This window comes from Artemia sp. Qi Xiang Cuo, unplaced genomic scaffold (genome assembly GCF_049724085.1).
Source record: "Artemia sp. Qi Xiang Cuo unplaced genomic scaffold, ASM4972408v1 HiC_scaffold_23, whole genome shotgun sequence".
NCBI classification, from domain to species: Eukaryota; Metazoa; Arthropoda; class Branchiopoda; order Anostraca; family Artemiidae; genus Artemia; species Artemia sp. Qi Xiang Cuo.
This window is the reverse complement of record NW_028297432.1, coordinates 45,309-61,038: the sequence shown is the minus strand read 5'-3', so window position 1 is coordinate 61,038 and position 15,730 is coordinate 45,309.

The window sequence follows — 15,730 nt, the reverse complement described above, 5'->3', positions numbered from 1 at the left end:
TAGTGGATTTCCACCATTCGGGCAGGTCGACTGGGATCCCAATATTAAGCTAGTAAATTTCCACCATTCAGGCTGGTGGACTGAGACCCCAATTCTGAGCTAGTAAATTTCCACCATTCAGGCTGGTGGACTAAGTTTCCAATTCTGAGCTAGTGAATTTTCACCATTCAGGCTGGTCGACTGGGACCCCAATTCTGAGCTAGTGGATTTCAACCATTCAGGCTGGTGGATTAAGACCCCACTTCTGAGCTAGTGAATTTAAACCATTCTGACTGTTAGACTAAGATCCCACTTCTGAGCTAGTGAATTTCAAGCATTCTGTCACTTTGACTTTTTATTCCCAATTAAATTAAAAAATATGCATTTTCAACTAGAAATAAGGATCATCGTTAAAAACAAAGACGAATGGAAATTATCCCGCATATGAGGTTAGCTACCCCCTCCAAAATATCTTGTTATTTATGTTAGAGTTCGACTTTTCATTCCAAATTAAACTAAAACATAAGCATTTTCAACTAGAAATAAGGAGCATCTTTAAAAAACTAAGATCAATGGAAATTATCTTCGATTATGAGTATTTTTGATTTCCCCTCCAAAATTGACCTCCCCCCTCCCCTGCCCTCAGAAATGGGGGAACGAGGGGCCTCTGAGCCTTGCCCTTGAGGCAGATCCCATTTATTTTCGATTCTGAGAATTTTGTTTTTCCCTCCAAAATTGACCCCCCCTCCCCTGCCCTCATATATGGGGGAAGGAAGGGCCTCGGAGCCTTCCCCGTGAGGCAGATCCCAGTTATTTTCGATTCTGTGTATTTTTTGTTTTCCCTAAAAAATTTACCCTCCCCAGCCCTCAGAAATGGGGGAACGAAGGGCCTCTGAGCCTTCCCCTTGAGGCAGATCCCATTTATTTTGGATTCTGAGTATTTTTGGTTTTCCCTCCAAAATTGACCCCCTCCCCTCCTCTGCCCTCAGAAATGGGGGAACGAAGGGCCTCTGAGCCTTCCCCTTGAGGCAGATCCTGTTTATTTTCGATTCTGAGTATTTTTGGTTTTCCCTCCAAAATTGACCCCCTCCCCTGCCCTCAGAAATGGGGGAACGAAGGGTCTCTGAGCCTTGTCCTTGAGGCAGATCCCATTTATTTTCGATTCTGAGTATTTTTGGTTTTCCCTCCAAAATTGACCCTTCACGTTAAAAAATTATCCAATCACTAATTATCCCCTTTTTTGCAAATGTCAATTAATGAATTCCGATTGTAAAAGCGTGTTTAATCATGTTACCTAACCCACAGTACAGCAATTTGATATACGTAGCCTACTGCCAGGAACCAGTGGGGGGATCCTCGCTCGTAATTGCTAATCACCTTAACCCTTTTATCCATCGTCAAGTACATGCTCCAAAAATATTTTATTCAGAGATTTAACGTCAAAAATTATCCAATCACTAATTACCCCTTTTTTGCAAATGTCTATCAAACGCCAAGGAACGTAATCTCACCGAACACGTCAAACTGTTTCCACAGACTTCAAAAATGCACGCAATTAAAGTTCAGGAAATCATACGTTTGAGCAGGACACTCCCCTCACAGTCTTCAGAGCAAGGGTTATAAGTTATGCCCTGGGGGCATATAAGTTTTTATTGAAATCTTTGTCCTATAAACTTGAAAAATGGCTCATTCGATTGGAAATTCAAAGGTCTAGTGCTGTTTTTAATAGTCAAAAGTGATTTGAGGGCAACTAACCCCCTTCTCTCGCCCACCTTTTCCTCAAACACATCCAATCAAATTTTTAGATAGCCATTTTGTTCAGTGTTGTGGATTTCCAGATAGAAATTATTTCTTTGAGGAGGACACTCCCCCACATCCCTCAGGGCAAGGGTTGTAATTTATGCCCTGGGGGCATATAAGGTTTTTACTGAACGCGTCGTTGTAGAAACTTCAAAAAGGGCTCATTCGATTGGAAATTGAAATGGCTAGTGCCCTTTTTAATAGTCGAAAGTGATTGGAAGGCAACTAACACCCCTTCCACGCCCACCATTTTCCCAAACATATCCAATTAAAATTTTTAGATAGCTATTTTGTTCCACGCAGTTTAAAGTTCAGGAAATTATACCTTTGAGCAGGACACTTCCCCCACAGTCTTCAGGCCAAGGGTTATAAGTTATACCCTGGGGCATATAAGGTTTTTGTTGGAATGTTTGTCGTAGAAACTTGAAAAAGGGCTCATTCGATTAGAAATTCAAAGGGTTAGTGCCTTTTTAAATGGTCAAAAGAGATTGGAGGGCAACTAACCCCCCTCTCACGCCCACCTTTTCCCCAAACACATCCAATCAAAATTTTTAGATAGCTATTTTATTCAACGTGGTTGAAAGTTTTGGAAATTAGGTCTTTAAGAATGAAAACCCATCCCCCCCCGCAACCCTCAGGGCAAGGGTTGTGAGTTATGCCCAGGGAACATGTAAGGTTTTTATTGAAATTGATGTTGTAAAAACATCCAAAAGGGCTCATTCAATTGAAAATTGAAAGGGCTATTGCCCTTTTAATAGTCAAAAGTGATTGAAAGACAACTAACCACCCTCTCATGCCCACCATTTCCCAAAACACATTCAATCAAAAGTTTGAGATATCCATTTTGTTCAATGTATTCGAAAGTTCTGGAAATTAGATCTTTGAGGATGATAACCCCATCAGAGCTTTCAGTACAAGGGTTTTAAGTTATGCCCTGAGGGCATATAAGGTTTATATAGAAAGTTGCTGTAGAAATTTCAAAAGGGACTTATTTGATTGGAAACTGAAATTGCCCTTTTTAATAATCAAAAGTGAGTGGAGAGTAATTAACCCCCCTCTTACGCCCTCCATTTCCCCAAAAACATTCAATCAAACTTTAGAGATAGACATTTTGTACAACGTAGTTGAAAGTTCTGGAAATTAGGAATTTGAGGATGACAAACCCCCCAGAGTCACCAGGCCAAAGGTTGTAAGTTATGCCCTTTGGGTATATAAAGTTTTTAATGATAGAGATGTCGTAAAAACTTCAAAAGGGGCTCATTCAATTGGAAATTGAGAGGGATAGTGCCGTTTTTAATATTTGAAAGTAATTGGATGATAACTAACCCCTCTCTCACGCCCACCATTTCCCCAAACACATCCAATCAAAGTTTTCAGATAACCATTTTGTTCAACGTAGTAAAAATTTCTGGAAATTAGGTCTGTGAGGATGACACCCGCTCAGCCCTCAGGAAGAGGGTTGTAACTTATCCCCTGGGGGCATATAAGGTTTTTATTGAAGGCGTTGTCGTAGAAACGTCAAAAGGGCTTATTTGATTGAAAATTAAATGAACTAGTGCCTTTTTTAATAGATGAAAGTGATTGGAGAAACACTATCACCCCTCTCATTGGATCCAATACACGCACACACGCACACACGCGTGTGTGCGTGTGTGTGTGTGTGTGTGGGTCTCAAAGGGAAAGTCCAAAGGGAAAGGGACATATGCGTCCAGTCCGGTTTTTTTTCTTATTGATGAAACGGGTTTACTTTGAAAACATTCATTCATAAGTACCAGGCAGATTCACACTAAAACAAATTGGTGTGACGAAAGCGATATCGACATCCCCACCTAACGTTGCGCTCGAGTAACAATGGCGCCCTTGGTCCAGTGCCCAAGTTACATTAAAAGGCCAGGTCATAATAAAAGCTTTCAATTTGGGAGGTTCAAGGAGGAGTCTTTGACAGTCTTATGACCTCGTGGTACTAGATGTTGCAACGTTCTTACGTATCTACAGTGGTTTAGAAAATTCAATCACCCCACAAATGATTACCAAAATTATGCACAAATGTAACATTTGGAATATTATAACACTTTTTTTCAAAGCTTTGAAGAAAAGAAAAAGTCTAAATATCTCTAACTACGCTTGAAAGCTATTTAAAAAAGAAACTCTTTTGAGATTTCCATGGAAATGACCATAGCAGAAGCTTTGAGCCTGGATGGGGATCAAAGAGGAGTCTTTGAGTATTTTGACCACAGGAGACTTATTGTTGCGACTTTCTTAAATTTAGTAATTCTTGGGAGCATTTGGAAATCAAAGCTTAAACTCAATAACTGATACTAAGTGTCCTATTATTTTGCTTGGATTAAAAGTTACGAACTAGGATGAACATTTCAAAATCTTCCTGGAGCTACTTCAGTCTGCATATTATTTCATTTAATTACACTTAAAACAGATGAGCTTTTCATTTTTTACCTACGAAAATAGATGGTACTTCATTTTTCTTCATAGCGAATAAACTATTAAATGTTTTTTGTGTCATTGTAATTGAAGTGTTCTCATGTGAAGTGTTCATCATGTATTTTTCAATTTGATAAATTTACTCCTTTTAGATGCAGTTTATAATTTGACTGATATTAGATATTTATCAGTTTATAATTTGGAATGAATCCCCAAAAGAAAAAATGAATAATATCCAAAAACAATAGAAAAGCAGCAGTTCAGCCTTAGCCTACATGACATATATTATATAAAGAACCCAAAAAAAAATTTAAAATACATTTTTTTTAAATTGTTATTAAAAACCAGTTTTTAATACAAAAAGACTTCTTAGGAATCGAAAAGAGCAAAAAAAAAAAAACAAAAAAAAACAATCAATATCAAAGTCGCCCATTTCAACTGTTTTAAAGGTGACAAAACAGATATAGGCAAAGGGCATTATGAAAAAATTAAGCTTCTAAGTTCAAACTTACATTCAAAGTTTTTAACCAGATGACTGACGAATTTTGTGATACGGTATTTGAAGTTTTATTTGCAGTAATGCTCGATGAAAAAGACTACTAATTTTGATACTTATTTATGTTAAGAATACATAGCTAATAGATACTTCAATTACTCGTATTATGCAAGGGTTCTGAAACGCCAAAGCCATTTCGTTTCTACCAGATTTCTATTTCTGTTGATGAATAACGAAGAAGACCAGTTTCAGCCAGCGACTTGTGAATTTTTGAACTTATGAATAGGCTCGAATCTGTTGTAAATTTAAGCTATGATTTGAGAAAGACTGATGAAAATATTAATGTTTGCGGTCAACATTGATCGCGACGGCGGCGCGCCGCTGACGTCTAAACGGCGGTGCGGCGTGGCGCGCTTTTTTTGGCCCAGCCGCCACCGGCCTTCTCTCATTGGCGCGGCACTGGGGTCTACCTGCCAAGATCTTCTGATCACGGCGATTTTAATAATGTACTCTTCACTCCGATTTGGCACCATGTTCGAGGGAATTAAGGCTCTTTTTTGAAAAAAGGGGAAATTTGTTTTCGCAATAAAACTTTACATTAAGATTAGTCCAAGTAATAGTTGTCATTCCTGAATCAGCTAAGAATGGAAATATTTTTTTCACTGGAAAGTTATTTTGTTTAATATGTTTTTAAGCTTTTAGATACTATGGCCCGTGCTTCGCTCCTTACTCGGTTACAGGTGTCCCTGCAACCATAATATATTTGCTGTTAACTTCGGGGCCTGAAAAGCCTGATTTCACTAGTTTTTCATAGAGACAGGTATTGCGTAACTTTTTGTTGCATTGCTGTAAGAATTGTAGCACTATAGGTATTACAAAAATTGCAGCCTGTTATTTTAAAGAAAATCTGTATACTTCAAAGTTGCTTGATCCTTAGGAAATGGAGGAATTAATAGTACTTTCTTGTCAGTTCTGGAAGCGTAGCTTTTCAGGATTATCTAGTCAATCAGCGGTGTTTGTGACAAAGGTACAAATGACCCCCCCCCCCCCAGATTTTTCGCCCTCCTCCTAGATTTTAAAAAATAGATTTTTGGGGATGTTTTCATTGGAAAATATTTTTTTGGTATTTTTATTGAAAGTAGTGAAGAAAGACAAATTTCACTCACCGAATATTTTTGAAAAACGTTCTGATACCCCCCCCCCCGGCCCTCTAAATTGTTTTAGATTAGTGCTGCAGCAATCAATAGTAAATTTTTAATTGAAACATAATGAAAACATTGCGAACGCTATTTTCCTGTAAAAAGAATGAATCAAACAGTTCGTGGTAACGAACTGTAAGTAAGGAGCGACCCGGCTCAATGGTAACCGAAACTCTAAAAAACGGAATTTTGATACCAATAGATACATCAACAGAATCAAATTTTAATTTTGATGTCAAATATATAACTTGCATCAAGTTTAATTTTAACTATCAAAAGTTACGCGCCTGAGAAAATTTGGCTGATTTTCGGAAAAAGGAGGAAAGACCCCCTAAAACTTATAGAACCTTAATGAAAATCACACCATCATATTCAGCGTATCAGAGAACCCTACTGTAGAAGTTTCAAGCTCCTATCTACAAAAATGTGGAATTTTCCATTTTTTGCCAGAAGAAAGATCACGGATGCGTGTTTATTTGTTTTTTTGTTTTTTGTTGTTTTTTTTCCCAGGGGTGATCGTATCGACCCAGTGGTCCTAGAATATCGTGGGAGGGCTCATTGGAGCGGAAATTAAAAGTTCTAGTGCCCTTTTTAAGTGACCAAAAAAATGGAGGGCAACTAGGCCCCCTCCCACGCTCATTTTTTTCCAAAAGTCACCCGATCAAAATTTTGAGACAGCCATTTTGTTCTGCATGGTCGAAAATATTATAACTATGTCTTTTAGGATGATTAATCCCTCGAAGTCCCTAGGAGGAGGGCTGAAAGTTATGAACTTTACCCAATGTTAACATATAGTATTGGTTATTGGGACCCGGCTCAATGGTAACCGAAACTCTAGAAAACGGTATGTTGATACAAATAGATGCATCAAAAGAATTGGATTTTAATGCTGATTTCAAATATATAAGTTTTATCAAGTTTAATCCTACCCATCCAAAGTTATGCGCCTGAGAAAATTTGGCTGATTTTCGAAAAATAGGGGGAAAGACCCCCTAAAAGTTATAGATCCTTAATGAAAAGCACACCATCATATTTTGCATATCAAAGAACCCTACAGTTGACGTTTCAAGGTCCTGTATACAAACATGTGGAATTTTCTATTTTTTGCCAGAAGAAAGATCACGGGTGCGTGTTTATTTTTATTTTTTTTTTCCCCAGGGGAGATTGTATCGCCCCAGTGGTCCTATAACATAATGGGAGGGCTCATTGGAATGGAAATTAAAAGTTCTAGTGCCCTTTTTAAGTGACCAAAAAAATTGAGGGAAACTAGGCCCCCTCCCACGCTCATTGTTTTCCCAAAGTCACCTGATCAAAATTTTGAGATAGCCATTTCGTTCAGCATGTTCGAAAATATTATAAGTATGTCTTTTAGGATGACTTAATCCCCCGAAGTTCCCGGGAGGAGGGCTGAAAGCTATGAATTTTACCCAATGTTAACATATAGTAGTAGAGAGGGGGGTACCAGCCCCACGATTACACCACCCCTTCAAATCCTGATCCGGACATTTTTTTTAAACACTCCCACGATCACACCACTGCTGCCATCTACAATTTAGTCTAACGCTGACGAGACATAATTTATTCAAGGATTATCGATCGAGAACTTGATTTACATAATCGTTGGGGAAATGTATTGATTTACGAAAGGGTAATTAAGAAACAAATATGGCTTCTTTGATCTTAGGTCTGAGGGATAAACGGTCTTTAGGTCAGAGAGAAAAATTAATATTCTATTTTTAAATCTGGCTTCATTGATCTTTAGTATCAGGAATTAGAAATTAAATCACTTGTTATCTTGCAATTATGCGAGGGTCCAAAGAGATAGAAAAATTCTTTTTTTAAATACGGCTTCTTTGATCTTTAAGTCAGATGGATAAATTGATATTCTATCGAAATCTTAATAGTGTAGCTAGGAACATCTATGAGATGAAGAGATTAACGCGGGAAAGGGTTTCATAGGAATTTTAAATGTGACAGCGCAGGGATGCCAAACAAAAGGAACACGCAGAAATTACGTTTAGGGATTATTTGGGCGAAACCGTTTTGAGACATTTTAGAAGATGATTTAAGCGAAACCGTTTGAGGCATTTTAGAAGATGATTTTAGAAGATTGAAGATGATTTGAGGGTGAAACTCTGTGGTCGTTAAAATACACAAGTTCCGTTTGAACAATGTTGTGAGGTCCCCTACCCCAACCCCAAAGGCCCCCCTACCCCAATCCCAAAGGCCCCCGGGCCCCCAAAGGCCCCCTGGCCCCCCAAATGCCCCCCGGCCCCCAAGTGCCCCTGGACCCCCAAAAGCCCCCCATCCCCCCGGGCCCCCACATTTTATTAATACTTTTGATTCTATTTGTTTGCATATCTGGGTTGATATTTGCAAGTTCAAGAATTTGTCTTTGTTGGTTTGAATGTTTAAAGTGTCTGTCTTTCTCGGTTTGTGTGTCTGATTCTATTTGTTGACATGTCTGGGTTGGTGTTTGCAAGTCCAAGAATTTGTCCTTTGTTGGTTTGAATGTATAAAGGGTCTATCTTTCTCTGTTTGGGTGTTTGAATCTATCTGCTTGTATTTCTAGGTTGGTGTTTGCGAGTCCAAGTATTTTTCTTTTTCGGTTTGTATATATAAAGTTCATGTATTTCTATGTTTGCATTTTAGATTCTATTTTTTTGCATGTCTGGGTTGGTGTTTGAAAGTCCAAGAATTGGCCTTTGTTGGTTTGTATATCTAAAGTGCCTATCTTTCTCTATTTGCATCTCTGATTCTAATATTTAGCATGTCTGTGTTGGTATTTTCAAGTCAAAGTATTTGTCGTTGCATGTTTGTATATCTAAAGTGACAGTCTTACTTTGTTTGCATGTCTGATTCTATTTGTGTGCATGTTTGGGTTGGTGTTTGCAAGTCAAAGTATTTATCTTTGTTGGTTTGTATATCTAAAGTGCCTGTCTTTCTCTGTTTGCATGTCTGATTCTATTTGTTTGCATGTCATGGTTGGTGTTTTCAAGTCCAAGTATTTGTCTTTGTTGGTTTGTATATCTAAAAAGCCTGTCTTTCTCTGTTTGCATGTGTGATTCTATTTGTTTGCATGTCTGGGTTGATGTTTGCAAGTCCAAGAATTTGTCTTTGTCGGTTTGTATATCTAAAGTGACTGTCTTTCTCTGTTTGCATGTCTGACTCTATTTGTTTGCATGTCTGGAATGGTGTTTGCAAGTCCAAGTATTTGTCTCTGTTGGTCTGTATATCTAAAGTGCCTGTCTTTCTCTGTTTGCATCTCTGATTCTATCTGTTTGCATGTCTGGGTTGGTGTTTGCAAGTCCAATTATTTGTCGTTGTTGGTTTGCATATCTAAACTGACTGTCTATCTGTGTTTGTATGTACTTTTCCATTTGTGTGCTTTTTTGTGTTGGTTTTGGCATGACAAAGAATTTTAAGGTTTTGGGTTGCTTATCTTAGGGGCAACTTATTCTCAGGAGGCTTTTCTGTTTCCATTCATGTGCATGTCATTTTTGGATCTTGCAATTCCAATTTTTTGTCTTTTATTCTTAGTATGAATAATTAGACTGTGTTTATACGTTTGCTTCTCTGATTCTAATATTTTTAATGTATGTGGTGTTGTTTGAAAGTCAAAGTAATTGACTGTGTTGTTTTGAATATATAAAGTACCTATATTTATATGTTTGCATGTCTGATACTATTTGTTTACATGTCTGGTTGGTGTTTGTAAGTGAAAGTATCTTCCGGTGTTGTTTTATATATCTACAGTTAATAACTTTCTATGTAAGAAAATGTTGTTATATTATCGTTCATGTCTTGGGTTGTGTTTAAAGTACAATATATTATTTGTTGGTGGGTTTTATATATAAATAGACAATATATATATGTTTGCATGTCTGATTCTATTTTTTTGCATGTCAGGGTCGGTGTTTGCAAGTCCAAGTATTTGTCTTTGTTGGTTTGTATATCTAAAGTGGCTGTCTTTCTCTGTTTTCATGTGTTAGTCTATATTTGTTCATGACAGTTTTTATTTTTAAAACTCGTCGTTTTTATTTTTGTTAGTTTGTACATATAAAGGGACTACCTGTTTCTGTTTGCATGTCCGTTTCTTTTATTTTGCAGGTTAGTTATGGTGTTTACAAGTCCAAGAATTTGTATATACCGGTTTGTGTCTCTACATTGACTGTCTTTCTCTGTTTGCATGTCTGATTATTTTTGTTTGCATGTCTGGGTTGATGTTTGCAAGTCCAAGTATTTGTCTTTGTTGGTATGTATATCTAAAGTGCCTGTCTTTCTCTGTTTGCATGTCTGAGTCTATTTGTTTACATGTCTGAGTGGGGGTTTTGCAAGAGCTAAAATCTTCCTATGTTGGTTTACATACTGAAAGTGTTTGTCTTTCTTTATTTGCTTCTCTGATTCTATTTGATTGCATCTCAGGGATGAAGTTATCAACGTCAAATTTATTGACGTGTAAGTTGTTTATATTTAAATTTCTTGTCTTTCTCTGTTTGCATGTCTGATTCTATTTGTTTGCATGTCTGGGTTGTTGTTTGCAAGTCCAAGTATCTGTCTTTGTTGGTTTGTATATCAAAAGTGCCTGTCTTTACTGTTTGCATGTCTGATTCTATTTGTTTGCATGTCTGGGTTGGTGTTTGCAAGTTCGAGTATTTGTCTTTGTTGGTTTGTATATCTAAACTTCATGTCTTTCTCTGTTTGCATGGTTGATTCTTTGTTTTTGCGTTGCTTTGTTGGTTTTTGGAAGTCTAAGTATTTGTCGTTGTCTCTGTTTAAGTATAGAGTGCAGGTCTTATTCTGTTTGTTTTTCCGTTTCAATATGCTTGTATTTCTGGTACGATGTTTGCAAGTCCAAGTATTTGTCTTTGTTGGTTTGTATATCTAAAGTGCCTGTCGTTCTCTGTTCGTAAGGATGAATTAATTTGGTGGTAAGTCTTAGATGGTGGTTGCAATTCAAAGAGTATTTCGTTGGTGGTTGGTATATATAAACTGCATATCGGTCTATTTTTTAATGTGTGATTCTATATGTTTGCAAGTCTAGGTTGATTTTTGCAAGTCCAAGTATTTGTCTTTGTTGGTTTGTATATCTAAAGTGCCTGTTTTTCTCTGTTTGCATGTATGAGTCTATTTGTTTACATGTCTGGGTTGGTGTTTGCAAGTCCAAGTATTTGTCTCTGTTGGTTTGTATATCTAAAGTGTCTGTCTGTCTCTGTTTGCATGTCTGATTATATTTGTTTACATTTCTGGGTTGGTGTTTGCAATTCCAAGCATTTTTCTTTGTTGCTTTGTATATCTAAAGTGCATGTCTTTCTCTGTTTGAATGTCTGAGTCTATTTTTTTGCATGTCTGGGTTGGTGTTTGCAAGTCCAAGAATCTGTCCTTATTGGTTTGTATATATAAAGTGACCGTCTTTCTCTGTTTGCATGTCTGATTCTATTTGTTTGCATGTCTGGGTTGGTGTTTGCAAGTCTAAGAATTTGTCTTTGTTGCTTTGTATATCGAAAGTAACTTTATTTCTATCTTTGCATGTCTGATTCTATTTGTTTGCATGTCTGGGTTGGTGTTTTCAAGTCCAAGTATTTGTCTTTGTTGGTTTATATAGCTAAATAGCCTTTCTTTATCTGTTTTCATGTCTGATTTTATTTTTTTGAATGTCAGGGTTGGTGTTGGCAAGTCCAAGTATTTGTCTTTGTTGGTATGTATATCTAAAGTGGATGTTTGTCTCTGTTTGCATTTCTGATTATCTTTTTTTGCATGTCTGTGTTGGTGTTTGCAAGTACAAGTATTTTTATTTGTTAGTTTGTATATCTAAAGTGCCTATCTGTCTCTGTTTGAATTTCTGATTATATTTTTTTGCATGTCAGTGTTGGTGTTTGAAAGTCCAAGTATTTGTCTTTGTTGGTTTTTATATATAAAGTTACTGTCTTTATCTATTTGCATTTCTGATTAGATTTGTTTTCATTTCTGGGTTGGTGTTTGCTAGTAAAAGTAGCTGTCTTTGTTGATTTGCATATCTAAAGTGCCTGTCTTTCTCTGTTTGCATGTCTGATTCTATTTGTTTGCATGTCTGGGATGGTGTTTTCAAGTCCAAGTATTTTTCTTTGTTGGTTTTTATATATAAAGTACATGTCTTTCTCTGTTTGCATGTCAGGGCTGGTGTTTGCAATTCCAAGTATTTGTCTCTGTTGGTTTGTATATCTAAAGTGGCTTTCTTTCTCTGTTTGCATGTGTGATTCTATTTGTTATCATGTCTGGGTTGGTGTTTGCAAGTCAAAGTATTTTTCTTTGTTGGTTTGTATATCTAAAGTGCCTGTTTTTCCATGTGTGCTTGTATGTTTAGTTCTATTTGTATATCTGGTCTTGTGTTTGCAAGTGCAATTTTCTGTATTTTAGGCCTTATATATCTAACTTGCCAATCATTCTCAGTTTAAACTTGCGTTTCTTTTTTTTTTCATGTATAGGTTTGTGTTTGAAATTCAAATTATTTTTCGTTGTCGGTTTTTATATCTAAAGTGTCGTTCTTTCTCTGTTTGCATGTCTGATTCTATTCGTTTGCATGTCTGGGTTGGTGTTTGCAAGTCCAAGTATTTTTCTTTGTTGGTTTGTATATCTAAAGTGCCTGTCTTTCTCTGTTTGCATGTCTGATTTTATTTTTTTGCATGTCAGGGTTGGTGTTGGCAAGTCCAAGTATTTGTATTTGTTGGTTTGTATATCTAAAGTGCCTGTTTGTCTCTGTTTTCATTTCTGATTCTCTTTTTTTTCATGTCTGTGTTATTGTTTGCAAGTCCAAGTATGTGTCTTTGTTTGTTTGTATATCTAAATTGCCTATCTTTCTCTGTTTGCAGTTCTGAATCTATTTGTTTGCATGTCCGGGTTGGTGTTTGCAAGTCCAATTATTTGTCTTTGTTGGTTTGTATATCTAAAGTACCTGTCTTTTTCTGATTGAATGTCTGATTATATTTGTTTTCATATCTGGGTTGGTGTTTTGCAGGTCCAATAATTTGTGGTTGTTGGTTTGTATATATAAATTGCCTGTTTTTCTCTGTTTGCATATCTGATTCTATTTGTTTGCATGTCTGGGTTGTTGTTTGCAAGTCCAAGTATCTGTCTTTGTTGGTTTGTATATCCAAAGTGCCTGTCTTTACTGTTTGCATGTCTGATTCTATTTGTTTGCATGTCTGGGTTGGTGTTTGCAAGTCAAAGTATTTGTCTTTGTTGGTTTGTATATCTAAAGTACATGTCTTTCTCTGTTTGCATGTCTGATTCTTTTTGTTTGCATGTCTTGGTTGGTTTTTGCAAGTCCAAGAATTTTTCTTTTGCGCTTTGTCTATCTTAAGGACATGTCATTCTCTGAGTTTTGGTGAGAGCCTAATTGTGGTCATGTTTTGGTTGGAGCTTTAATGTACCAGAATCTGTCGTTGTTTGGTTGTGTCACTAAAGAGCATGCCAATCAAATTTCTAAGTACCGACTATGTATTTTTGATTTGAAAGGTTGGTGATCGCAAGTCTAAGTATTTGTCTATCATGGTTGGTATATCTATAGTGCCTGTCTTTCTCTGTTTGCATGTCTGTTTCTATTTGTTTGCATGTCTGGGTTGATGTTTGCAAGTCCAAAAATTTGTCTTTGTCGGTTTGTATATCTAAAGTGCCTGTCTTTCTCTGTTTGCATGTCTGATTCTATTTGTTTACATGTCTGGGTTGGTCTTTGCAAGTCCCAGTATTTGTCTCTGTTGGTTTGTATATCTATAGATCCTGTCTTTCTCTGTTTGCATGTGTGATTCTATTTGTTTGCATGTTTGGGTTGATGTGTGCAAGTCCAAGTATCTTTCTTTATTTCTTTATGAGTCTGAATCTACTATCTTTTTCTGATTCCAGGTCTGATTCATTGATTTTGGATGTCATGCTTTGTGTTAGAAGACTCAAGAATATGGACTAGTTGTCTAATATAAATAACTTTAAAATCTTAATCTGTTCGTTTTTCTTGTTATCTTTTTTTGATTGACTGGGCTGTTGTTTGAAAGTCCAAGTATTTGTCGTTGTTGGTTTGTATATCTAAAGTGTCTGTCTTTCTCTGTTTGCATGTCTGATTCTATTTGTTTGCATGAGTGGGGTGGTGTTTGCAAGTCCAAGTATTTGTATTTGTTGTTTTATATATCTAAATTGTATGTCTTTCTCTGTTTACATGTCTGATTTTATTTGTTTGCATGTCTGGGTTGGTGTTGGCAAGTCCAAGTATTTGTCTTTGTTGGTTTGTATATCTAAAGTGCCTGTCTTTCTCTGTTTGCATGTCTGATTCTATTTGTTTGCATGTCTGGTTTGTTGTTTGCAAGTACAAGTATCTGTCTTTGTTAGTTTGTATATCTAAAGTGACTATCTTTCTCTGTTTGCATTTCTGAATCTATTTGTTTGTACGTCTGGGTTGGTGTTTTGCAAGTCCAAGTATTTGTCGTTGTTGATGTGTATTTATAAAGTGCCTGTCTTTCTCTGTTTGCATGTCTGATTATATTCGTTTGAATGTAAGGGGTGGTGTTTGTAAGTCAAATAATCTTTCTTTGTCGGATTATATATCTAAATTGACTGTCTTTCTCTGTTTGCATGTCTGATTCTATTTGTTTACATGTCTGGGTTGGTGTTTGCAAGTCCAAGTATTTGTCTTTGTTGGTTTGTATGTCTAAAGTGCCTGTTTTTCTCTGTTTGCATGTCTGGGTTGGTGTTTGCAAGTCCAAGTATTTGTCTTTGTTGGTTTGTATATCTAAAGTGTCTGTCTTTCTCTGTTTGCATGTCTGATTCTATTTGTTTACTTGTCTGGGTCGTTGTTTGCAAGTCAGAGTATTTGTCTTTGTTGTTTTGTATATCTAAAGTGCATTTATTTATCTGTTTGCATGTCTGATTCGATTTGTTTGTATGTCTGGGTTGGTGTTTGCCTGTCTAAGTATGTTTCTTTGTTGGTTTGTATATCTAAAGTGCCTTGCTTTCTCTGTTTGCATGTCTGATTCTATTTGTTTGCATGTCAGGGTTGGTTTTTGAAAGTCCAAGTATTTGTCGTTGTTGGTTTGTTTATCTAAAGTGTCTGTCTTTCTCTGTTTGCATGTCTGTTTCTATTCGTTTAAAAGTATGGGTTGGTATTTGCAAGTCCAAGTATCTGTCTTTGTAGGTTTATATATCTAAAGTGCATATCTATATCTGGTTGCATGTTTGATTCAACTTGTGGGCATATCAGGGTTGATATTTAGTATTCAAAGAGTGTTTCACTGTTGTTGCGTATCTCGAAAGTTGCTTTCTTTATCTGCTTGAATGTGTGATTCTCTTTGTTTGCGGGTATGGGCTCGTGTTTGCAATTAAAAGTATTTGTTTTTATTGGTTTGTATATCTAAAGTACTTATCTTTCTCTGTTTACATGTCTGAATTTATTTGTGTGTATATCTAGGTTGGTTTTTGCCTGCCCAAGTATATATCTATATTGCTGTGTATATCTAAAGGAACCGTGTTTCTTTGTTTGAAGGTCCTACTATATTCCTTTGAATGTCAGGGTTTATGTTAGCAAGTAAAATTATCTGTGTTAGGAGGTTTTTACATATATAGTGAAGATATTTCTATTGTTGAATTTATGACTCTATTTTTATTATTGCCAGTGTTGGTGTTTTAAGTTAAAAATATTTATCTTTGTTGGTTTGTGTATCTAAAGTGCCTGTCTTTCTCTATTTCCATGTCTGATTTTATATGTTTGCATGTCAGGGTTGGTGTTTGCAAGTCCAAGTATTTGTCGTTGTTGGTTTGTATATCTAAAGTGCCTGTCTTTCTCTGTTTGCATGTC